Below are 27,839 nucleotides of genomic sequence, written 5' to 3' on the forward strand. Positions count from 1 at the left end.
ACTCGTCTCCGCAAAATCTAATCGAGATTTTCATAATCAGCATACTCAGAAACCTGTAAAAGTCGAGGTGGACTTAATATAAAAAAGTACTTTTAAAAAGGTAGGAATATTGACAGTTTGCTGTTAAAGTTCTTTTCTATTCGCTATCTACTTTACGACTGAGCATACAACGTGTTAGGTAACGTTACATTACTAAAAAAAAAAAAAAAGCAATATAAAATTATATACGAGGTTATCTTCTAAACTAATGAATAATTCATTGTGAATTTTGAAATATATATTCTAGGAAACACAGAGTAATATGAGCACATTATTTTTTTTGTAAACTTTACCATTTAGAAAGTACGCCCCTCTCCCAGTATTTTGAACTAAGTTAAATACAACAAAATTGAGAAAAGAATTAAGCTACACAAAATTTTTAGATATACTGAGTTATACATTTTAAAAAGGGTTTTGCGCGCATGCGTGACCGTCAGTAATATGAATGTACTATTGAATTTATCATTACGAATTATGGAATATGTATTTTAGGCAATAAGGGGAACAACGTGAAGACATTATTTTTTTTGGTAAACGTGAAGATGAAGCGACAGATAGGCCTTTTCGAAAAGGCGATGTGTAATAGCTCCAAAAATAATTGTGACTGAATTCATTGGAGTTAAAATCAATTTAGTATTACGTATTAATAAAAAAATATATTTGTTAACATATTTTAAATTAACATATCGGTTTCTTTTCATTATTTCTGATATAATTTGATAAAAAATGTGGAATGGAAACTCTGTGTAATGAAAAAAAGTAAAACGTTTTATTAGTGAGTTATAAAAATTATTTAAAAATTGAAATATTTATAAAAATTATTTAAAAATTGAAATATTTATAAAAATACTCTTGTATATTTGCTTATTTCAAGTATTTTTCTTCAAATTTCATATGTAATACTTCCCCCCCTCTCTCTCTCTCTCTCTCTCTCTCTTACTTTCTTTTTCTTACTTACCGTACTTATATCTTTCTTCCTTTCTTTCCCTACCTTTTTCTCTCTGTCTAAAATGATATACTTCAATACAATAGGATTTGAATTTGTTTGCGAGCATTTAATTACAGTATCTCGCGACGCGAGGGATCATCTCTCTTGACAGACCAGTTTGTCAAAATAACAACAACACGGAAGTCTCGTGTCCTCAGGTAGAAATCTCATTTTTCTTGGTGGGTTACTGTTGGTTATTTGTAAACGTTTTTGCAGAGTACGAAAAGGTCGGGAGTATATATTTTCGAGATGGAACTATCTTATTTGGAGAGAAGGATCTTCTATGCATTTCTTCCGCAATCTCAGCCTTGCATTTTACCAAACGTTGGAAAAACAGAATTTTCTTTTTGCGTTGAAATGAATTAGAAAGGGAAAAAAATTAGAAAAAAAAAATACTCTCAAAATAATCCAATCTACAAATTTAAAGATGAAAATGCCATTTCAAACTTAAGCATGACAAACCAGCCAAATGGCAATTTAAACTTAAGCATGACAGACTGACAAAATATCATTTCAAACTTAAGCATGACCGACCAAAATATCTTTAGAAGTTTTTAGCCGCACCCACAAACACTCGTCTTTTTATGCATCATTGCTCTTCAATTGCAAGTTATTTCACACATGAGAAATAACTTAAGTTTATTTCTGTAATGATCTTTATATAAAAAGGAAAGATTATTCCCTTTTGAAAAGAACTTCTAAAAAATAAATAGACGAGGAAAAATCTTGTGCAAATGTCGTTTTTGGAAATGTATTTATTTAACATTGAGCTGTTTTAGTCAATGAGACAATTTAATTTTGAAACATTTCATTTCCAAAATGGATAAAGTCGGAATCTTTTTTACCTTAGCAACATTGGATTATTCACCCATCACCCTCTTTAACATCCAAGAAATCATCAGTTTGAATTTAAAAGGATTTTTAAAAGAAAATTTTTTAAATGAAAATCACTTTGAAGTCTCGAACTACGAAATAAATCATCAGTTCTACGAATGGCTAATTTTAATCACGCTGCTCTTATCAAGTAACCATCATGGTTTTCTTGTAAGAAATGTCTTTTAATCCAGCTGACCAATATTGTTCTTTGAAAAATTCTTCACGTTTCGATGGCGATTACGTTCTGGGATGCTTTAGTGTTTTTGTTTCCTTGCTTGGCATTATGTGAGTATTTATTTCTGTTGCAAAATATCTTGAAATTATACAATATTTAACAAAAGCACATATATCTCCCGCCCTCCCTCTCACCTCCCCTCTCTCTCTCTCTCCACATCTTAAATACTAATATTATTTAGAAACCCAATCTTACCATGAGGAGGGATAGGATTGGAGTGTTGTTAACTATTCTGTACCGTTATCTGTTTTATTGGACAATTTGGAGTTCTCTTTTAAAACAGGAGCACATGAGAAAACTATTGCTTTTTTTTGTTCAGGAACACAAAGAAACAGTAATACTTGACTTTTACTGTTAAATTGTAATTCAAGTCAAATTTATTTCTAATCGACATTTTAACACAATGCTTGCGAATCTTTTTTTTTTTTCTTTGACTCCCTGAGAATTATTTTATCGTCGTTAAAAATAGTATAATATATTTGTTTAAAAATAGTATAATATCTATCTTCTATATATAATACTAAAACTCTGTCGTTCTTGATTGTTTGCTTGTTTGCTTGCACACTATCCTCCTCCTCCTCCTACTACTACTACTACTATGCCTCCTCTTCTTGCTACTACTATTACTTCTCCTCTTTACAACTACTACTACGCCTCCTTTTCCTCCTCTTACTGCTACTACTACGCCTCCTCTTTGTTATCCTACTATTACTACTACTGGTTGACATGTATTTTCCCTACTACCACTCTACTACTGTATTTTTTTTTTTTACATCGTTCATTTCCGTATTACATTTAAGTTATTTTAACGCAAGTTTCTTACAAATTACTATTTTACAATGTATTGTTTTACTGTGTACTTTTTCAGCGACCCAATTTTTCTTTTTCACGTTTAAATTAAAAGGTATTTCAAAATTTGAATTTAACTTCAAGTATTATGGTATCTGTTCAGTGCACATTTACCTATAAGTATGGCAAACCACTTATAATTCAATGGCTGTAAGTTTTTTTTTTCAAAAATAAACAATTATAAACAGAACGACTCATAAAAATCTATCTATATTCTTTTTTCATTTTAATATACTTTCATAGAAATGTTTCTGTTATGTCACAAAAACTATTTTCTTTACGTCACAAGTGTCACGCTCATACATTAATTCCATAGTTAATATATACTGACCCAACGGGTCATGGGTAGTCTAGTATTTGTTTAAAAATAGTATAATGTATTTGTTTAAAAATAGTATAATGTATTTGTTTAAAAATAGTATAATATATTTGTTTAAAAATAATATATTTGTTTAAAAATAATATATTTGTTTAAAAATAATATATTTGTTTAAAAATAATATATTTGTTTAAAAATAATATATTTGTTTAAAAATAATATATTCGTTTAAAAATAATATAATATATATTTGTTTAAGAATTATATAATATATATTTAAGAATTATATAATATATATTTGTTTAAAAATAGTATATTATTTTGCTTTCATACAGCTATTATCTTAAACCTTGGTAGTAAGGTAGTTGGCCTTTGTGAATATTGTGTTAGTCTAGCTAAGATTCTCATTTAAAAAAAAAAAATTTATTTTTATTTTATTTTTTTACATTAATCACCACTTCAACTACTTATAAACGACATAATTCACGTTGACACACTGTTACTGTTAGATCAAAGTTAAGCAACGTTAAGCCTGGTCATTACTAAAATGGGTGACCATTTGGAAATTCCAGTTGTTGTAGGTGTTCTTTGCTTATCTCGGCATTGCTTCCAGTTATCTAGTATTTCTCTTTGCTACTGGAGCAGTGTCGATTCAGGAGAGGTGTGGTTGGCGATTGTGCAACCCTTGGCTCATAATTACACATGCAGCTACCCTTATAGAGGGTATCCATTGTCTCTCGAGACTGAATTGAGGCATCGCATCACTTATCAAGACCCGAAAGCTATTCGAGGATAAGAGTTAATGAGTGTACAGTAGTCACTGAGACAACAGTGCGTTAATAGTTATTGGTGTAAATTTGGTAGAAATGGATTATTTGGATAGGGAGGGGCGCTCATCAAGAACTTGTTTACATTGGATCTGAAGACGACCATGTTGTAGTTAGTTGGAAAGCAAGCCAGTGGAACAGTTCCATGGGAAGGCAGTTCTAGGAAAGAAGCTCTGTTCATGGAATTTGCGTTTAAATTTCACCACATATTGTGTTGAGAGAGGGAGGGAGGGCTGGTGATGATTGTTATTCATTTTAAACTAATCCCAATTCAGTCGATTGAGTTAAATTTCAACCGACTCTGGCTAATTCATCTGTTGTAATGGCATTACTTTCTTCATAGAACAAGTAGATTGAGTTTGTTGTGATGATAAATGCAAGAGGAGCCCCGACAACCAAAATATACACGACTTTCTCACGCGTCAATTTACAGGGAGTGACTTATCGGCAAAAGTGTTCCCAACCTCATTTTGCTTGAGAAGCCCTGATGACTATTTTATTATCTATGGACATATATGTACAATTGTATAATTGTTGAGGTCCTGTTTAGGGGTAACAATATTAAGGTGAAAGTGTCCTGGTGTTCACCACGAGCGATTAAACTGCGTATGTGCTTTTCGCTCGACGGCAAAAATGTCTGGCTTACGTAGTGCCAGACGAATCCATACTATCATAAATATAGGGGTGTTAACTACCCCAAAACAATAATATAAAGTATTGCAAATGAATTCTTATTAGCATCTGCATAATGGGTTCATAAGCATAAAAATACATTTGCGTTGGATTAAAATGTTATAAATTACATAAAACACATGAAAAACGATCATATTTGTCTACATGAGTTTAGAAACAGCAAAGATTAAATGCCATATATGGTATGATTACCATATATGGTATGATTGTACATCTGGCAACTTTGTTCTGGAACATATATGAACCATAGAAAAGGGCGTTTATCAATGTTCCATATTCTTTTTTTCTATTATCATATATTTGTATATCTATAAAAGTGAGGATGTGTGTATGAAGACGCTTCTCAACCTATATACTCAACAAATGTTTGATCTACAGACTTGAAATTCGGTACATAGGATATTCAAACAAGTGGGAAATATTTTCATCAGTTTTCATTCGGTAAAAGGGGTTGCTAAGGAGTTAAAATTGAAAAATAATATTACTTGGGAGTCATCGAATTTTTAACTGTTCGTCAACTGTTTCATGACTGCGCATGCACAAATCGTTCACATTATGTTACGAATAAGTCGATCTGAAAACAATTTAAAGATCTTGTCAAGCTAGTATATTTGGCAACTAATTTTATCAGCTAAAAACAAATCCTTTTTGTAAAAAATGTCTACCAAGATTAATACTGTTAAGAAATTTTTTTTAATAAAATAATCGTCATTGTCAAAGATTTTTTAAATGAAACGAATATGTCTCGATTGATCCGTTAAAAATTGTAGAAATTAAAATTCTTTTTAAATCAATAAATATTATGTATTTTTTTAAAACTGTAAAACGACTAAATATTCTTTAAATTAATAGAAGAAATTTCACTTTTGAAAAGCATTTAAATTTTGAAATCGACTGGGAAATAATTTTGGAACAAATCATTTTAAAATTGGTAAAGTTTGAATTATTTACAAATAACGATATCAGATTAATCACTAATCCATATATTTCTTGATCGGATGATTTCATTTTATGTGAAATGGGAGTTAGTGTATTATTATATAGATTATTTGTTGTACTCACTAGGAGTTCTTACACAGATCCTCATCAGGGATTACTGACAACAAGCGGTGGTGTTCCCTGGAGTTTGAGTGACAGCAAGTCTCCTCAGATTTCCAGTAATCTCCACTTTTTTTGCAAATGAATTTGCGCTATCACAATGTCCACTTACCATTGATTTCTCGTTGGTAGCGACCATTGGTCTTAACTGGAATTTGGGTGGCAATAAGCCTCTGCAAGGTCTCGGTCCTCTTTGCACTCATCCAGTAGAGGTCTCACTAGTGCTTTCTCTCCTCAGTCTTTCCTTCCTCTTTGACCCTTCACAACTATTTGGTGTGGTGTCAGTTGATGCCAATATTTAATTTAGGGGAGGAGCAAACTTACAATTATACCGTTTCAGTTTGATTCCATATGGTGCTATGTGTTTAATTTCTGTGGCAGTTTATATATGCCTGTAACCTGTGTATTAGTTTCCGCATTCAAGGGTTTTCCTTAATATTTCAGCCATTTTCATTATTGTTATATGTTGTATCTTCTCAGCCATCCTTCTGATTCCAATCTCTCCCATTGTTTTTTCAAAGTTTTCAGTATTGTTCCTAGTGCTCTTTTTATTATTGGGGTTATCTGAACTTTCTTCATCTTCCATATTGCCTTGACTTCTCTGACCAGTTTCATTTGCTCTAGTTATCCATCTCCTTGATATTCCCTGTGTGATCTGCTAGACGGCAAAATCTACAATCTGGTAGGACTTTTCCTTAACTGTTATGACAGCTGGACCTTACTTGGATGGGGTTATCTATTTGCACGTCCATACCCCCATAGGATTTTGTGATTTTCATTTTCTAGTACTGCTGCCAGTTTGTGCTTGTACCATTTGTCTGAGCATTCAAGATGCAACTGTCTGCATAATTGCCAACGTACTGCCTTCCCCACTTGATCATGTCTATTTTATATCCTGTTTGAGATTACTGCGTTCACTTATGTGGTTTATCATTTCGTCTCTTTGTCCACAAAGTCTTTTGTTGTTTTCTTGTGTCTTGTTGATCTTTGCTTTGATGTGTTTGGTTCTAATCACGTTATCTTATGCTGCTGTTATTAGGGATTCAGTTTCTTTGTTTAGATTTCCTTTTTGTAGCCACTTCCAAGTGTTTTCGTTGGTTTCATCTTTTGTCAGCTTTATGAATCGTCCAAGTAGCTGTTTCTCTTCCCATTTTTTTTCTTGTCCCTTGCATCTGTGTTTTCTATTTAGTTTACGTTTTCAGCATCTCTTACTGCAGTAGTTATCCTTTCTGTGATCTGCATTATGTATTTTTCTATTTTTGGTGTCATTGACAGTCTTCTGTACAAACCAATCCTCTTCCTCTGTTTTTCCTTTTATGTGGAGTTGGCCAACATCATCCTTTATGTGTAGTGCATCGTGCATAGTCATAAGTTTCCTGATGTTCTGATCCAGATGCTTCCATTCTTCTTTGGTTCAAGCTATATACGGTCCAGAATCACTTACTAATGACATTGTCCATGTATTTATACCTTTTTAGGTTTCTACTATTGTTTTTTTTTAATTAGATTTCTATCATTATTATTATTAATAATATTATTATTATTAATAGTATTATTGTTATTATTATTATTATTATTATTATTATTAATATTATTAGTAATAGTATTATTATTATTATTATTATTAGTAGTAGTAGTAGTAGTAGTAGTAATAGTATTATTATTATTATTAGTAATAGTATTATTATTAATATTATCATTATTATTATTATTATTAGTAATATTATTATTATTAGTAATAGTATTATTATTAATATTATCATTATTATTATTAATAATATCATTATTATTATTATCATTATTATTATTAATAATATCATTATTATTATTATTATCATTATTATTATTAATAATAGTATTATTAATATTATCATTATTATTATTAATAATATTATTATTATTAATATTATCATTATTATTATTAATAATAGTATTATTATTAATATTATCATTATTATTATTAATAATAGTATTATTATTAATATTATCATTATTATTAGTAGTAGTAGTAGTATAATAATAGTAACAACAATAAGGTACTGTATGGGGAAAAACTGTCGTTTTAAATTATTACTCTTGGCTAATGTCAACTTTCTTTGCTAGTTAACCAAAGCCAATATAATTTTATGTCAAGAACGACTTTTCTTCATAAGATTGGATAATTTCATTTTGACATTTCCTTTATTCTGTTTTTAATAATAATAAAAAAAACAACTCGACTTTCGTTACATACAAAGATGACAATTTAATATAGGTCACATCCATCTTTTATTATCCAGGTAAGAGTAATTCTTACACCGGGATGATAGACTTTATTGCATTCAGAAAACATAAAAACAAAATTGCAACATAAATTATAGTATTTTCTCTATTTTCATTTCCATCAAAGCTTTGAATAAACAACCACAAAGAATGGTCATTTTAATTGCGAGCCCTGTACGTAATCATGGTATACAGTCATACGCCATAACACACTTGCTGATTACAAGGTACGCCCGGCATTATAGACAATTGACTACCTCCCTATATAAATATCAGGTTGACAAAAAAGTTCTTGCTGTTTTTTAACTTTTACATTCAGAAAAACATGTCTCTGCTCAAACTAAAATTTTATTCATCGAAAAAAAAAAGCATCATCAGAATCAACACATTTTTGCCAATGCAAAACAAGTTTATTTATGTCAGTTACGTAAAAATCTTGCGTTCTGGTGGCGATAAAATCACTAAAAGCGTTTTTGATATCGCTTAGGTTTTTGAAGTATTTCTCATGCAGAGAGTTGTTGAGATATTTGAAAAATCAGTAGTCGGTTGGTCAGAGGTCTGGAAGTATGGTGGATGAGGGTGTTTCATAGCCCAATTCATTCAACTTCTGTAGGGTCGGTTTAGCAACGTGCGGTCGGGCACTGTCATGGAGGAGAATTGGGCCTTTTCTGTTGACTAATGTTGGGCGCTGTTGAAGTTTCTGATACATTTCATCCATTTGTTGACAGTACTTCACTGCTGTATTGGTTTCGCCTTCATTAAAAAACTATAAAGGATGAGACTGATCGCAAACCACCAAACAGTCAGCATGACCTTCTTTTGGTGCAACTATGGCTTCAGGGAAATGTTGTGAAGCTTTGTCGGCGTCTAACCACGAGGTGAACCTCGCCGGTTGACATAAAGAACCCACTTTTCATCACAACTCACAACCTGGTCGAGAAACAGGTCGTTCGTGTTGTGTAAAAGAAAGGAATTATCGTTCAATTCGTGAGGCACACATCAAGTTTTTTGTTTTTTCAATCTCTCAAGTGGTTGGAAATCGTCGTATACGTTACATGGAATTCAGAAACAAGTTCTTGAACAGTTGTGCATAGATTGGTTTCGACTAAGGCTCTTAATTGATTGTTGTCAAGATCTGATGGCCGACCACCACACTGATCTTCCAGACTCTCATTGCCGCCACAAAATTTCTTAAACCACCATTGTGCTGTGCGTTCAGTAGTTGTTCCTGCACAAAACGTTTTATTTCAGCGTGAGCTGTTTCAGCAGCTTTTCAATTGTTATTTCAGATTATTGTTTTATTTTTAATAGTATTTTCAAATTAAATCAAAATTTTACGATATTTTAAAATTGTTAGGTGAAAGTACAGAATAGTTACAAAACATCCTCCATTCTCCGTGTTAAGAATGGCGTTATTTCAGCGCGGTAACTGTGGGGTATATGGTTAGAAAAGAAGAAAAAAAAAAGAAAAGAAACGTACCGGGCGTATCTGCATCGCTCATTGGGAAAGAAGGAAAGGATGGCCAGCGCATTTGTATACGCGGCGAAGAGCATCTTGGAAGGCAGAGCATGATGGGAGAAGCTATTTTTTCCCCCTGTCTCTTCCCCCTTTTTTTTTTTTTTAGATAGGAGGATAGAAAAGCAGAGAAAAATTCCCTGGGGCAGCAGAGAGAAGAGTCGTGAACATCTTCTCTTGAAAAGAATTTTGTATTGCTGACATTCGGATTGTGCGGTGTGACGTTGGTGGTGAGAGGCCAGGTGTGGTCGATTGGAAAAGAAGAGGGCAGAAACGTGCTGTTGTCGAGAGAGTGACTTACTCCTTCCCGACCCCCAGAACCGAATCCTGATTATAACCCTAGATGGGCATGTACCCGCTATTGTTGATCCAGCCATGCCAGACATTTATGAGAAATTCGGTTCGTAATATGCAACAATAACGACACCCGGATCGTACAATGCACCAATGCCATAAATGAAGTTGGTATTAAAAAAAAAAAAAAAAAAGTTAATATCCCATAAACAATCAGGTAAAATTTCACGATGTGCTCCCAGCGTATTATAAACATTCCAACCTCCCCATGTTAAGAACGGTAACCTCGAAAGCCGTTCTTAACATGAGGTGGTTGGGGGTGTTATTACTATGCTGGGACAGGTCGTAAAAAAATACCAACAATCAATTATAATCAAATTCATTATAGTAAATATATTTTCAATTTTAATTTTTTCTTAATCAAGTGAATGCTTGGCAAAAAAAAAAAAAAAAAAGAAAGAAAATCGTAATTTGTAAATTAAAATTAGCAATCGTTTAACATGGGTGACACCAATACCCGAATTGTTCAGTCATACAGAATTTAGTGATGAACAACAATGTTACAATTACAGATTTATTTATTTTTGTACTTAATTTTTTTTCACGGCGCTAACGATTACGACGAAATGTATAAGAAGCTAACAAAAAAAGTACTTCTATTTCTCCTTCTCTTTCGGTGGAGGAGAGATCCTTCACGACTGAGACATTTTTTATTTTTGTACCTTTTCTCCACGTTAAAAAACGACCCTGGTGTCTAACTCTGTCCCGTGGGGAGGCATAGTAAGTAGGTACATCAAGAAATACTGTATGACTGAACAATGCAAGACTGAAGTTACGGCGGAAAAAATAATCTCGAACCCTTTATCACATGAAAGGAACCAAACTCCCTGATCACCGTTATGTTACTACCAACAATATGAAAACAATATAAAAACAATGATGTCGGTATTTTAGAAGTTTAAAATAAGTAGAACTTCTTTAAAAAAAAAAAAAAAAATGAATAAACAATATGAAAACAACTTTTAGAAAAAAGGATAAACACGTTTTTATTTATTTTAAACAATATATACAGGACTTTTTAAATTTTAAAACTATTTTAAAAGAATAAACAGTTTTTATTTATTTTAAACAGAACAGTTTTGTCGCTTCTACACTATCAGAACGAAATTCCAGAAATCGTAAAACTGAATTTCACATGAAAACGATGGTGTCTACGTTTTCCTCGTATTTATAAGATGATTATATCCAAAAAATTATGAAACTCTGTAAGGTAGAAAATAGAATTTGAAGAAAACGATCGTATTTGCTTATGTAAGACACAGGAGAGTTAAAAAAGGAGCTAATTTTCGATTTTGATTTAAACAAGACGGCCGCAATTTTTCGCTTGCTAACACGATTAAATTTTTATTTTAATAATGCAGTGATATTCAGATAATTTCGATTACATAATTTGAAATCTGCCATTGTAATTTATTAGAATTGACAAAAAAATCGATTGAAACCATTGTTTTTATCTGAAAACTCTATTTATTGACTAAAAGATTTTGTTCTGATAGTGTAGAGGAGAGCCCCCCCCCTTAGGTTTTACACAATATGAATAGAACTTTTTATTATTTTAAACATAGAAACCTTTTTTTTTTAATTTAATTTTCAACAATATAAACAGAATTTTTGTATTTTTTAAATGTTTAATTTTAAACAATATAAATAGAACTTTGATGCTTATGTATTTTTGGTACCGCGCTATTTAAAATAGTTTTTCAGGTTAAATTCAAGTTTCGCCATATCTTTGTTATTATTATTAAATTGTTAGGTGAAAGCACAAAAATTACAAAACACCCTCACTATGTTAAGAATGGCTTTCGAAATAAGGTTCTTAATTCAGCACGGTACCAAAAATGCATAAATATCGAACTTTTTATAATTTTACATGGTAAATTTTTACTTGGTTTCTACCTTAACATTTTCCTTAAAAATTAGATATGCTGAAAACGAATATAGCACTTAAATTTTCCGCAAATAAGTAGTTTTATGAATATTAAGCAATATAATTTATGTTAATTTTACACAACAGAAATAGAATTTTTTTTATAATTTTGAAAGAAATATTGTTCACAAACTAATTTTAATTTTTAACAATAAAAACCTTTTTACATTTTGATTTTGCACAACAGAAATAGAATTTTTTAAATAATTTTTAAAGAAGGAAGAAGTAATACATTTCAAATTTTTCCAAAAAATTGAAAATAATTGAAAGAATACACGTGAAATGAATAAATTGCAATAAATACGCGTGTTTAAACTACTCATGTGATTTATTTAATAATAATATCGTGATTCAATTTTTAATTAAAATTAAAAAAAAAAAATCACATTGCTTAAAATTATAAAAAGTTCTACTTATATTGCTTTTAATTAAAATAACAAAAAATCATAGTTTACAAGTATAAAGTTTTATTTATATTAAAATTTGTTTTTATATGTTCTGATAATTTAATATTTCTATTTATATTAATATTGTTTATCATTAAAAAAAGGTCTTCATTGTTTAAAATTATATTAAAAAAAAATGTGTACATTTTTTCATGGTAACGTAACGGTGACTACATGAATTTAGTTCCTTTTATGCGATAGAGAGTTCGAGATTATTTTTCCGCCTAAACTCCAATCATGCCAAAATATTGTTTCATGTTCTTTTTTGAAAACAATGGGCTTATACTTAATAAAAGCCCAATACCCCAAAGTAAACGTCTCTATGAATTAAATAGAATTTGTCGATTATATGGACTGTTTATTTACAAAATACAGAAAACACGCATAACAAATTAATCTATAAAGGATTTGTGTACAAAATAAAATATTTGAAAATATTGAGAATTTCCAACATAAAAAAACGCTTATAAATGAAATTAGCATTAAATAATCCAAAAAATGTTGATATGCCGTAAAAGAAATAGTCCATCAATCAAATCTATATAATTATAAAACTCCAATGAACTTGTAACGAGTGTTGTAACCCAACGTCCTGTTTACAACTTCCAGTTGCGCATGCGTACATAAACAAATAATCAACGAGACAATAAAACATTGTTTTACTGTGTACGTTTTCAGCGTCTCAATTGCTTTTTTATTTATTTATTTTTTTTTAGCGTTTAAATTATCCAAATAAACAACTTTCTGCATTTTTTTTACATCGTTCATTTCCGTATTACGTTTAAGTTGTTTTAACGCGATTTTCTAACAAATAAATCTACTTTAACCCGTTGATAACCATAAGAGCATTTTACAACAGCAATTTACCCACCGCCTTCATTTTTAAAAAAAATTATTCTCCATTTTTTAATACACCTTTCTTAAACATTCATACATTTTCTTCTACACTACCAACATAAAAATAACCCCGAAATTTTTTTTTTACTTTGCATTACAAATAAATAAACAATAAAACGTATTGTTTTACGGTGTACGTTTTCAGCGTCCCATTTCTTTTTTTTTTTTTTTTTTTTTTTTTCGGGTTTAAATTAAGATATATCAAAATTTGAATTTAACTTAAGTATTATGGTATCTGTTCAGTGCACATTTATCTATAAGTATGGCAAACCACTTATAATTCAATGGCTGTAAGTTTTTGTTTTTTTTTTCAAAAATAAACAATTATAAACAGAACGACTCATAGAAATCTATCTATATTCTTTTTTCATTTTAATATACTTTCCTAGAAATGTTTCTGTTATGCCAAAAAAAACCTATTTTCTTTATGTTACAAGTGTCACGTTCATACATTAATTCCATAGCTAATATAACATACTGACCCAACGGGTCACGGGTAGTCTAGTAATAACTATATGCGAGATTGTATTCATTTTTCCAAACATTTCGAAAACAACAAATCCATCCACAGACATTAAGAAAAACATTCCCGCATATATTCGCAAGAAATGGCTGGAGCAATACCATCTATATAAATAAAACAGTAGCTGTGTGTGTGTCTGTGTAAATATTTAGCCAATGAACTCTTAAACTACTTGTCACATGACACTGAAATTAGCAGGAAATGGTAATCATACAACAAGGTTATTTCGAATAGAATCGTTGTTTGGATGAATAACACATACAGAAATATATCGGCACGTTGAAATGAATTGCTTTTCAACTTGCCGACATATTTCATTACTTGCGCGCATGCGTGGATTCAAAGATAGTTTAACGTGGTTTAATTTTAAATCTTTCTTATCTGTCGTTAGCGCTAACGCTTCAGTTTCGATTCTACCTGATGGCACTCAAGTCATTTTTTAAACATAATATTCAATAAAGAAGTTGTTCTGTAATAATAAATACGAAATCTGCATGAATTAAAATATATCTAAGCGTATTTTACGACCGAGAAGGCCGGCCCTTCCTCTTGTCTCCAATGAACTGGCAACACCATCTTAATCTACGAGAACGGAAATGGAGTTGTGTAGGAAATCAGGAAGGGGGGACATCCTTCTCTCTCGATGTCGCCATATTAGTCACATAAACGTTTTTTTTTATTTCTTTTGGAGCAGGGGCCACCGATTGTGTTGATTTTGAACCTGTGTGACAAGGATATTACAACGTGTGACAAGGATATTACAACGTGTGACATGAATATTACAATGCGTGACATGAATATTAAAACGTTGGCACTATGAAGCAATGATTCAATGATATCCGGCTGTTCTTTTGAAGATGGTAGATTTCTACTCCAAAATCTAATATCAATAAATATCCAATAAACCAAATCGAACTATGGAGTGAATAGAATCGATTAAACACTTTATATTCATAAAATACACGAAATATGCGAAAGAAACGGATTCAGCAAATGGTTATATACATAATGGAATCTGTTAAATATTTTTAAAATATTAAAAGCATAAAAACGTTTTAGTAAAATAAAGTTAACATTAAACACGTCAAAAGGGTTGATATGCCGCAAACCAAAAAATTAATCAAGTATTTAGTATGTGTGAAATTGGATTCATTTTTTAAAACTCAACCAAATAAATCTTCCATGGGAAAATTTATTTGGTAAAAACAGACGTGTTTTAAGCATTTTGAAAGCGGCTCTATATAATGTTCGTATTTACTTGCCTGATTCAGCAAATGATTATATATATGATGGTTGGTTGTTCGTTTATTTTACGGCATATCAACCCTTTTCAGGTTATTTAATGCCGAATCAAGTTATTTTGAAGAAAATTTTTTTAATATAATATATATTTTCCACATCTGTTTCTATTTAACCTATAGTTGGGACCCTAACAGGTACTACCACTCCGGGTCAGAGTGGACCTGGGAGCAATGGAAATTAAAGAGTGGCTCCACACTCCCCAGAGCCCACAAGCTGGAGCCTCACCATCGGATGTAGTTTAAGGTCATATCCAGGACCACTATATATAATGGAATCTGTTTAATATTTTTTTAAATATTAAAAGCATAAAAACCTTTTACTAAAATAAATGAAGTTCGCATTAAACACTTCAAAATAGTTGATATGCCGTAAAACAAATAGTTAATTAATCAATCATACGAATATTTATTAGAAAAAAAATAGACGTGTTCTAAGCATTTTTGAAAGCAGCTGTATATAGTGTTCCTATTTACGTGTCTCCCCACGAGGGCAGAGTTAGACAAAAGGTCGGTTTTTAATGTGGAGAAAATCCAGCTCCCCAAAAGGGGGTAGTCTGGATAGGAACAGAAATAAAAATTGCCTCAATCTAAAAGGATTTCTCCTTCATTGACAGGGGACAGAAAAGGTGAAGTGTAGCATCAAAACAGATGCCACACTGTGATCTCGGCCCAAAGGCCAAGAATGTATATAATGTAAGGATGTATATAATGTAAGGATGTATATAATTTTCATTGGTTGATTACGTGTCATGCTAGAATTTTATTACTTTTATTCTTTACTAGACCAAGGGTTGGGAGTGAGGGGCAGTGCCTAAATCGTTACAATAGTTTATTGTTAACAGCGCGAGTTGAGTATTACATGAAAATTAAAACAACAAATGAACATCCTGATCGAGTTAAGCATTGCTGTTGTGGTTTAATGGTGAAAAAACAACGAGAAAGCTTGGAAACAGTGAAATGAAATATAAACAGAAAAATACAGAAACGTTTATTGGTTGAGTGGACAAAATAAAGTTACAACCCACTCTTACTGAGTTTCAGCTCTGGACTACCCGATAGCAGAAACTGGTTACCAGGAGTGACGTCAGGAATAGTCCATTGTCAGAATTTGTAGGGGTGCCACCTCAACAATTATTTTAAAACTATTATTTAAAACACGTTTTTAAGAAAAGAAATGATGCAGCTGTAAAATTGCAAATGGATTTACCGAATATTAGATGGTTTCGTTTTTACTCGTGTAAAACTTTTATGTAAAATAGAGGATTGCACACCTTCTGGATACACAAGTATTTTTTCAGCGACCTCTGAAACAGATTTTATATAGGCATTCCATTTCATATCTGGAATAAAGGTCACTTTGAGACAAGAGCCGTTCATATCAATTTGGGCCAAGTGGGGATAAGAAAGTTTATGGCAAAAAGATTGAAGCTTGGTTTTGGATGTGTTAAAATTAACCAGCCATCTTTTGCCCCATTGCATCACGTGCTCAAGGTCAAAGGAGAGATATTTGGAGATCTTAGTAAAACGACTGGAAGATCTACTCCAAAATGGGGTGGACAGATCTTATGGGGCATTCATTAAGCAACGTGCTATCAAAATTATAGGCTAGCATGCAGCTGCACTGCTGTTTTTTAACAGCGTTGGCAACCACGGCTCTTCGAATTGTAGAGCCATATTAATCTCGGGAAGACAAAGACGGAGAAAAGGAGAGAAATTTGGAGATCTTAGTCATTATTGGCCTTTGAAGTGTTGCCATAGATGGTAGTGTCATCTGCATATTTGTCGATAAATGAACATAGAATGTGATTTGGGATATCATTGATGAAAATTAGGAAGAGGGTTGAACTCAAGATGAATCCTTGAGGCACGCCAGCATTGATACTTTGAGTTTTTGCCTATCGACAACTACTTGTAAAAACATTGGAGAGAAAAGATCCGATGGCTGAAAAGACGTTTCCAGATATTCTGTAGTCGTGTAGCTGGAAATTTTATGTAAAATTAGCGCAAATAATTTCTTCGTTTGCATGTTTTAAAACTAAACATTAATCAGAAGTGACTTTTCCAGGGCATTCATCGTCAAGCCCAAATATCAGCTGACGTGATATTATAAACAACGCAGACGGAATTTGATGAGCGCCATTATCATTAATTTTTTTTTTTTTTTCGAATTAATCCATCGGGCAAATTATTCCTCATAATATTGTTTTAATATTGAATAGAGAATTGATTCTATAATAATGTTGCAAAATACTAACATGAACTGCATCAAAATTAGTCATAGTTGAATAGTCGTGTGTGTGTGTGAGAGTATTTTAGGGTGTTTATCTCGTGTGTACACATATAGGGCAGAGTGTATATCGTCGAGTGTGCATGTTGTTGTTGACATATGACGGTGATCCCACTTGACTACAACTTGGATGTCTTCAAATCCAACATAAACAAATTCCTGATGAACCGCCCCCTTAAGTATATCAAATCTCCAATACTAACGATTACTACGATACTGTCTCATTGATTACTGTACACGCAATAAGCCTTATCCCCAAGTGGCTTCCAGGCCTTAATAAGTGGTGACTACCATGTAATATATATATTCATAACAAGTGAATGAGCCACAGAACGAGACGTTGTTTGTATAACAGCATAAACGGTGCCGACAGTGGCGACGATTCTATTTGTGCATATTATTAATATGGAGTTAGGAGTGACATTTATACAGTTCTTTTGCATCAGAGGAGAGATGCCATTATTGCTGATGGAGGTGGGGACACATAACTCTTGGAGGGAGTCATACAAAGTTCATTACAGATGATAAACAAAACATTTAACTTTCTTTGTTGGAATTGTCTTCCGTTTTCCTGCTTTCCAGCTGATTACAATATGGTTGTCTTCAAGTCTAACGTAAACAAGTTTTTGATGAGCTGTTTCATATAAGTTAACAAATTCACCAGATTTCCATTACTAACGATTACTATACTGTCCAATTTCTACTGTACACTCTTTAACCCTTATCCTCGAGTGGCCTCAAGGCCTTGATAAGTGGTGATATCCATGTAAAAAAAAAAAAAAAAATTTTTTTAAATGAGGATACGAAGACAAACAGTTTACAAATATAAATGATGAACCTTTATTCGACCAGCTGGTTGACTGATGAATCAGGAAGCTTTTACGATTACATGGTCTCATCTCCCCACTTCGCCTCCAAGGGACGTCAGCTCCCAGTCTGGCCGACTCGACTCTCTCTGAGTCTCTTGTCTGGCTCTCTGGTTCTGCCTGTGACTGAGTTTCTTCTAAGTCTACCCGAATATATTAAATTCTTTCGTTGTCTATGACGTCAACAGCGTAGTCAATAACGTGAATCCCTCATTTGTTTAAAATACATGTGCGCCCAACACGTTTGGCAACAAAGAAATTCCTAAATGAATTGTTCATTTATAACATTTATTTCATCCAACCTATTTTTTTAATCAATGTTTTCAACTTTGTATTGTCCATTCTTTTAACTGACATATTTAATATCCAGTTATTTCTAAAAGAATGAACAATCGCTGCATTCCTAAATTGAATATCTCTTATCTTTTAACACCTGCTTGCTAAGTTTGATTCTATCCTTTTCCAAATCATTTTTAAACTTATCTTTTTAATTACTGGGGTCTGTACCTTTTTACATAACAATACATACGCAATCTGCATAAATTAAACTATCATGTTTAAGCATATTGTAGGATCAGGCAACGCCAGGTGGCCAGCTAGTATATATACTATTTTTAAAATATAATTGTCCACTGACACGTGTTTCGTCGTCCACAACTCATCAAAGTGGCTGAATCTAGCGAGATTCGAAATCGGCACCTCGTCATAAGAAGCTCTACCACGCGGCTAACTTCGCAGGACTACTAACTGTATCACTTTTATGTAGATGTTTTTATTTGTTTTTGTTAGCGATACTTTCTTGAATGAATTCAAGTATTTATACGAAAGTGCATTTTTAAATAAATGCGTGTTGGGAATAATTTTCCCATTGACCAATCTGGTACCCCCTAAATGGGGAGTGGCATATATATTATTTTAAAAATATAATTGTCCACTGACACGTGTTTCGTCGTCCATATATATATATATATATATATATATATATATATATTTTTTTTTTTTTTTTTTTTTTTACAGTGATCACCACTTATCAAGGCCCGGAAGCCACTCAGGGATAAGGGTTATTGCAAGTACATTACATTAGTGTGGAGATTTGATGAAGTGTTTACTTAAGGGGGCGGTTCATTAGGAATTTGTTAACATTGGACTTGAACACATCCAAGTTGTAGTCCAGTGGGAAACAGGCAGACGGAACAGAGTTCCACAGGCATGCAGTTCTAAGAAAGAAGCTTTGTTCATGGAATCCACGTTTTGATTTAGGCGCAGATAAAGAGTGGGGGAAATTTTTCACAGTGGATTCGGCTAGACGGGTGTTTTTCGTGAAAGATTGGCGAGGGGGGACCAGAGATTGGAGTTCAGACGAGCACCTGCTATGGAAATAACGATAAAACAAGGATAGGCTCGCAACGTCTCTTCTGTGGGAGAGAGGTTGCAGGGTAGAGAAAAGGGCATCCCCCACTAAGCCACGAAGTCTATTTTGTACTCTGTCAAGGCAGGATAGGCTGTTTTTTGCAGCTCCTGCCCAGATATGGCAACAGTATTCCATCCTTGGACGTACTTGGCTTTTATATAGATAGAGAATTGCATCAGTAGTGAGATATCTTCTGGAGCGGTAGAAGGATCCCACCATCTTACCAGCGACCTTGGCAACAGACTTGATGTACGTGTTCCATTTCAGATCAGGAGTAAAGGTCAAACCCAGAAGCTTGTCAAAACACGAGGCCTCACCCAGACGAGAGCCATCCATCACAATTGATGCCAGATGGGGATCAGAGCGTTGATGATGTAAGGATAGGAGTTTGGTTTTGGATGCATTAAAGGTAACCAGCCACATCTTCCCCCACTGAACCATGCGCTCGAGATCAGAGGAGAGAGAATCAGAGAGAACTTTGTCATTTACAGCCTTTGATGTGTTGCCGTAGATGGTCGTGTCATCATATATATATATATATATATATATATATATATATATAGCTACTTCATTTACTCACATAAAATTAATATATGAAAGTATAAATTTATGCGTAAACTTTAAGTATTTACTTTAAAAGTGCTCAATACGTAGGTAGAGCTAGTTAGTAATTTATAAAATATATATGGCGATTAAGCTACACTGAATATTCCGCGTTTCATCCACTCTAGGACTCTCATATATATATATATATATATATATATATATATGAGAGAGAGAGAAGTTTAAAAATCAGTTTAACAGTATTTACTACTCAAGTTTACAATTAAGAAATCTTATTTTGTAATATTCGACTACATAAAGCATTTTCATATTGATGCACTGGTCTTCATTAGATCACCGAGGTTAAGCAACGTTGAGTCTGGTCAGTACCAAATGGGTTACCATATGGGAATACCACGCGCTGTATATCGTCATCTACCCTGACTATAGATGCGAGGGGGATCGCTTGTGAATTTAATATTCCCTTGACACTTTCTTCTTTGGAGGAAGCCTCTTCAACCACCTAGGTAAATGCGGTTTCTTTTTTTTTTTTTTTGTATGCTATTTCATAACCAACGTCAAAAAATCCTTGTCATAAATCGTTCACAGGAGTTAACCATTAATCATTTTAATACATAGTATTCTTTGTCTCGTGAATGACAATCGTTACATTGCATTAACGTTTGACCTTGAATGGCTGTTGACCTTGATTAGTAGTGATTTATTAAAAAAAATATTTTTTTTTAACCAAACAATTGAATGACATCAAAAGTTAACAGTAGAAAAATCTAAACAAATGTGAAACTTCAATAAATGAGGAGTCGTTTTTATTTATTTTTTTCAAACTAAACATTTTCCTGCATTATTTTGTCAGCAATCCAATTTAACATAATTATGTAAGTTGGGTTCATCCCATGGGTTTATTTATTTTTTAATCATATGATGATGATGATGATGAATGTTTCTTTTTGTGTGCACATGTGAATATATAAGCACGTTGGTCCTGGGTATGATTTTTAAAAGACATCCAGTGGCGAGGCCCCATTTAGGGGTTGTATGGAATGTGGAGTTATTTTCCCTTACCTACCATTGCTCCCAGGTCTACTTTGACCCAGAGTGATGATACTTGTTCTGGCATCTGGTGCTAACGGTTCAGGGTGTCTGGAGATACTGGCTTCCTGTCCAAAAATGCACCAAACATTACACGTAGCCTGTGAATATAATATTCCCTTGAAACTTCCTCCTTTGGAAGAAGTTGGTTCAACAGTTAAAAAAGAAGAAAATATTAGAATGACTTGTTCTTGAAAGAACTAGTTGAATGTTGGCATCAAAACGACTGGAAGATCTACTCCAAAATGGGGTGGACAGATCTTATGGGACATTCATTAAGCAACGTGCTATCAAAAATAAAAATTATAGGCTAGCATGCAGCTACACTGCTGTTTTTTAACAGCGTCGGCGACCACGGCTCTTCGAATTATAGAGCCATATTAATCTCGGGAAGACAAGTATAGACGGAAGTTTCCCCGTTGCTTTCCGTCTTGATTCGGAGCTGGGGGTCTTCCTCAGTGAGTTAAACTAGTTTCCAGATACGAACCTGGAAATTTTTACTACTCTGTGCGGTACGTACAGCGCCTAGCCTTCACAAATGGTCACCCATCTGGTCCTGGCCAGAGTCGTTGTTCCCCAACTTCGGTGATCTGGTGAAAAGTTAAAGTTAGGAAAGGCAGATACAGCAGCACAAGATTTCGTATTATTGTGAAGATAAATGATTTAAATAAATAAATAAATAAATAAATAAATAAAAATATGATTTGGGTGCCGTCAGCTAGAATCGAAACCAAAGCATATAGATCTCCAGCATTATACGTTATCATATGAGCTAAGTCTATACTCATATAAAAACTTAAAAAATAACGGAAATATTTTATAAAAAATTAATCTTTTTTTTTTTTTCTTTCAATATTTATTTTAATAATTGCTAACACGAGGACATGGATATTTAATTACGAAAAATAAAAAAACCTCATGATGGATATTTTATAATCCGAAATTAATAAGAGATATTTCAAAAGCAAAATAGTTAAAAAAAAAAAAAAATAAATAAGTAAAAATTTAATAAAATATTTGCACCTTTACGTGGTTTTGAAACAATTTGTCTGTGTCTTATAGTTTTAATTTTATTAATGGTGTTTATAAAACCTTTTGCCAATGTCTTTAACATTCGACGACAACGTGCCCCAAAAAGTTCAGTGAAGAGTTCTTTTCAATCCTGCGTGCAAACACCAGCACATATCCTTGATACGAAAACACAGATATTTTACTTAGGGAGAAAACAACAAAATCTTCCTTCTCTGATGCCCTCCATCGTAAATTAATGATGTACATTTCAATTATAAAAAGAAATAAAAATATTTTTTTAAAAATCGAATGATTTTTTTTAAATCAAATATTTGCACTTTTACCTGGCTTCAAAACGGTTCGTTTTTTATTTTTTTTTAATAACGTTAAAGATATAAATGTATATTCGTGCATGCATAGACGTAACACGTTTAGTCGACTTATACCTGCCAATTTTAACCTTAGCAGCTATGTTTACCAACTAAAAACCTAATCAAATTTGTTTCACAGGTCCAAATCCTCTGTATATCACGTTTCAAGTCTACAGGCCAAAAATTGACACTAGATTGGGAAAGACACAAGTTGTGTGTGTATGTATATATATATATATATATATATATATATATAGACCGGTGTAACATGACTTTTTTTGATTCCCTACAAATTCGACAAGACGCACCTAAAGTAGCCCAGAGGTTAGAGCGTTCGAAAAGTGAGAATAACATCTAAAATGAGAACAGTAGTCTGAATAATATATATATATATATATATATATATATATATATATATATATATATATATATATATACACACGCACGCGTGTTCATTATAGAAAAATTCTTAAAATTAGATTGTTTAAGTAATTCTAGAATGGAAGCCTAAAAAAAAGTCATAGGAATTAAAAATTGTAAAACAAAACAAAAAGAAAAACGTCAATTTTTCAACTTCAAATTTTGGCTTTCAGTCATTTTTTCCTCCAGTCTTAATAGATTTGCTTGACAAAAAAAAAGTATCAAAAACGAAATTATTAAAGTTGCAAAGAAAACTGAACAGGGCATGCTATATATATATATATATATATATATTGGTTACAGGTGAGGATGAATTAGTTAATTATGAAATCTATTAATTCACTTCAGTATTGAATTGTCTAATAAAACTAATACAAAAAATCATACCAAACAATTTTTCACTTACCTAAAATCGTACAAGGAAATTCTTCCTTCACAGTCAAGCCATTTTATTTTTTCTCACAATATTCATATATTAGCTTTTATTTTCAAATGGCATGCCAAATTTGTAAGTATTTGTTAGTTTTGAAGCTTTTCATTGGCTGAATTTATAAGTTTAAAAAAACATTCACCCTAACTCAGAACAATGTCTCGATATAATAGCTTTCCATTTCACTCTCTCTTTCTCTCTCTCTCTTTCTAATATATATATATATATATATATATATATATATATATGCTTTGCATTGAAAGTTTATTCATGATCTGCTGTTAATATCAATGACCTTATTTCCTATTTATGTTGACGGTAGCATGTCCAATCATTTTCGTTGCTCTTTCTATTTGCACTGTATCTCATTGATTGGAATCCGTGTAAACAGCCGAATAAAAAAAAGGAAAAAAAAAGAAAAGAAAATGGAGGGAAAAAGACCAGAAAAACTGGTTTTCTTTTCTCAATTATTGAGATTTTCATTTGCTAGTTTGCATTTGGCAATCACATGGATCCGTACCGTTGGATTGGTGTTCTTCAAAACAAATCTATATGGAATGGGTGAAGCTTGAATAGGGCAACAATGTTATTTTGTACAGATTGTCTACCAGAAATGATCTCTTGTAAGTATACGATCATACATTATTTTTCATATATATATATATATATATATATATATATATATATATATATATATATATATATATATATTATTTTATTTATTTATTTTTTTTACTATAATAATTAAATACCTACAGACACTAGTGTTTCATCCTTTCGGGAATCTTCGGTTCGGTGCAGTGTGTCAGGATTAACACCAGTCGAAGGATTCGAACCCCGCAACACGAGACATCTCTGGCTCGATTAGTGAAGACCGTATCAATTCGGCTACCATTAACCGCTTGAAATAACGTTGAATTTAAACAGTTTAAAATTTTAAATGTTCTTTGCGTCAGTCAGACAGTGATCTAATCGTTATACGATGATCTATGCATAAGAGCTAAATTGACCGACTAATTCAACTGAAAGTGCTCAACGATAAGAAACGAATATATATATATATATATATATATATATATATATATATAGTTTTGTCACATTGACATTGAAGTCTTTGTGTTTTTCAAAATTATTAAAACATTTAATATACTCTATCATGAATGCGAACGACTTCATAAAGCTTAACTAATTTGCATATTTCATTGAAAAACTAACTTTCATTAATTATTTATTCATTTTTATGGTTTCTTATTGGATGATTGGTTTCATTTAACTTTTATGTTCAGTTTTATTTATGAATATTTCGGATGAAATAGTTCATACATTTGTGTGTGTGTGTGTGTGTATATATATATAATGTTTTTTGTATATGCAGAACAGTCTCTACCAAACTCTTCAATTTTTTGTCTACCGACTTGAAACTTGATATAGAGGAGATTTGGACCTGTGGAACAAATTCGATTCAGTTATTAGTCAGTAAAAATAGCTGCTATGGGGTTAAATTGAAAAGAAATGTACTTTGGTAGGAATAAAGTGACTAAACCTGTTACTTCTATGCATATGTAAATATATATCTATGTTAAATTTAATTTTTAAACTTATCTTATCCATTTGTCGATAGCTCAAACAGTAACGACTAAGGCTTATGCACTAAATGTTTTGGTTTTGATTCTAACTGATGGCACTGAAGTAATTTTTTTTTTACTTTACAAATCACCACTATATAATGTGTACAATATAATATTCAACAGTGTATTGGCTCTGTAACAATGCATACAAAATCTGAATGAATGAAAATATATTTAAGCATATTTTATAACCAGGCCAAGCAGAGCACTGCTAACATATATCTACAGGGTGGAACGATCAAAACGTCGCCCTAAAGAAAACAACACTGCAATTTTATTTAAAAAATTCTATTGAAAAAAAAATATACATTCAGATAACTTAATTATGTAGTAGAGCTGACATCTATTCTATGTAGCCGTCTTCAGCCCCAATCTGTTCCGCGATATGGGCCTGGAACTTGAAGCATGCCTTTTCCACAAACGCTGGCAGGAGCCTGGCAAATATTCGGTGATCAGGCTTTGGTGTTGTGGGAGTCATGTTGGTGATGTTCTCGATGTCTGACCAAATGAAGTAGTCCAGCGGATTCAGGCCAGGGACGGAGGGGGCAGTGAAAGATGGGTACAAAGACATAGCATCTCCTTCAGAAGCCAAGCCCCCAGTCGATGCCTAGTCCTACTGCCACACCCAAGGTCTGCCAGCAGCCATCTGATTGCATCAGTGGGTCACCACACTCTTCAGCACATCCGGGTACACTCTGATGTCGACTTTCAAGCCAACTTTGAAAATGTGAGGTGGCATGATGTGGCCCTTACTTGAAACCACACCAAAGACCATAACCATAGCCGGAAACTTTGTTTTCATCTGTTATTCGTGGTAATCCAACGATGCCTTTCAAGGGTGTTGGCAATGATCTTGTTGTCATAACTTGGATCTGTAGAGAGCATGAGTTGTTAGCGGTGCATTCACGATCGAATTCGCTCGTTGGACATTTTGTCACTTTCTGACATGATAGAAGGTTCCTATCGCTCTTGTGATTTGTACACAACTGACTAACTAATAGATGGTATGCAACAAAAAAAGAAAACCGTTTTCATCACACGAAAGTGGAATCGTATCGTCTTTTCTGGAGCGACCATTTTATCGTTCCACCCTGTATATATGTGTGTGTGTGTGTATATATATATATATATATTTTTGGTATCAGGTCATGTAATATGCTACTGGTACCATGTAACCCAGTACTACCTGCCTCATGGTCGGGTCACCGGCAACTAAACTGGTTCCCCCACCAGACTTGTTTGGTGAGGAGGGTGGCTAGTCTCCCCGAAGGATTAAAAACAAGATCTTCCAAAGGGCAAATGAACCATTTTTCGGGGTCAACGGCCAACTAGCACTGTGTGTATTTGTATGTGTGTCTTGGGGTGGAGAGGGCTCCTGTAAACCGTAGTGAAGGCAACCTCTCTAGGAGAAGCAAATCTCTGATTTAAAAAAAAAAACAAAGCAGGAGACCAGTACCTGCATTAAGCTGGTCTTCAGTTTAACTTGTTGCTGGCTATCTTGCTCTTGCTTGTTGCTGGATCTGAACATTTTGAACCGACCGAGAAAGAAACTTAGCTGTCATACAAAGCTAAGACTCTGTAACATCATCTGTGTATAGATACTCCCTCAGGCATTTGTCTATCAAAATGGTCGTATGGCGATGAAAGTCATTTTGGGGCTCATAGACTTTAAGTGTATGAGGGAGTGGCACTCGTCTGACAAGACGTTGCAATCATTATATATATATATATATATATATATATATATATATATATATATAGATAGATAGATACATGTGTGTATATGTATATGGTAGCTTCCTTCAGTCTTGACAGACTATGGATACTCATTGTAAGGGTGGCTGTGCATGCAATTTTTGTTGCAAGAATTATACAGTCTCCAACCACACCTCTCCTAAATTGGTATTGCTAAATGCTAGTGGTAATTGGAGGCTCAGGACGACTGGAAACAATGCCAAGATAAGCGGAGAGCACATACAACCCCTAGAATTCCCAAATGGTCACCCATCTGGTACTAGCCAGGCTCGACGTTGCTTAACCGGTGATCTGATGAGAACCGGTGTGTCAACATGATTATGCCGCATATATATATACACACACACACACGAGTACATGCATATGTACACACACACACACACACACACACACACACACACACACACACACACACACACACGCACGCGAGTACATGCATATATAGGTGTGTGTGTGTGTATTTATTTTTGCATATGCACGTGTGTGTGTATATGATGTAGGAAGATGTATACAGACAGGAGACTTCATTGGTATGGTCGCGTTAAAAGGCTAGAAGATTTTTTTGGGTTAGTGGATGACATTTGAGGTAGCATGGTCAGGCCGAAAAAAACATGGGAGGAAGTAATAAAGATCTGAAAGAAAGAGGTGTAAAGAGCATGTTAGTTTGAAATCCAATATCTGCCAGGATGTAAAATAGACGTTAAACTGATGATGATGATGATGTTCAAAGCTGTGTCATTTTTAACAAAACGAAAATTGTTAACAAATGCGATTCAGAACATTTTCTACTAAACTTGTTTTGCAATTTTTACTACTGCGGTTTATAACGTTTAAAAATAACTTGCGAAAATAGTTTC

General features: G+C 32.9%; 1 protein-coding gene and 1 long non-coding RNA gene across 4 annotated transcripts in view; one reads left to right on the plus strand and one right to left on the minus strand.

Annotated features, from left to right (window-relative positions):
• LOC145294136 (uncharacterized) overlaps positions 1-23,705 on the minus strand; it is an 89,329-nt gene extending 65,624 nt beyond the window's left edge. The window contains exon 1 of the long non-coding RNA XR_013869826.1: positions 23,576-23,705. This is a non-coding gene — a long non-coding RNA (uncharacterized LOC145294136). The remainder of the gene's footprint in view (positions 1-23,575) is intronic.
• The window catches only part of LOC145294135 (nesprin-1-like), a 1,091,614-nt gene that overhangs the window by 154,324 nt on the left and 909,451 nt on the right, over positions 1-27,839 (plus strand). The gene's annotated exons all lie outside the window — the stretch shown is intronic.

The sequence above is a fragment of the Euprymna scolopes genome, chromosome 15, assembly GCF_053919585.1.
Source record: "Euprymna scolopes isolate OS-2025 chromosome 15, ASM5391958v1, whole genome shotgun sequence".
Taxonomy (NCBI): domain Eukaryota; kingdom Metazoa; phylum Mollusca; class Cephalopoda; order Sepiida; family Sepiolidae; genus Euprymna; species Euprymna scolopes.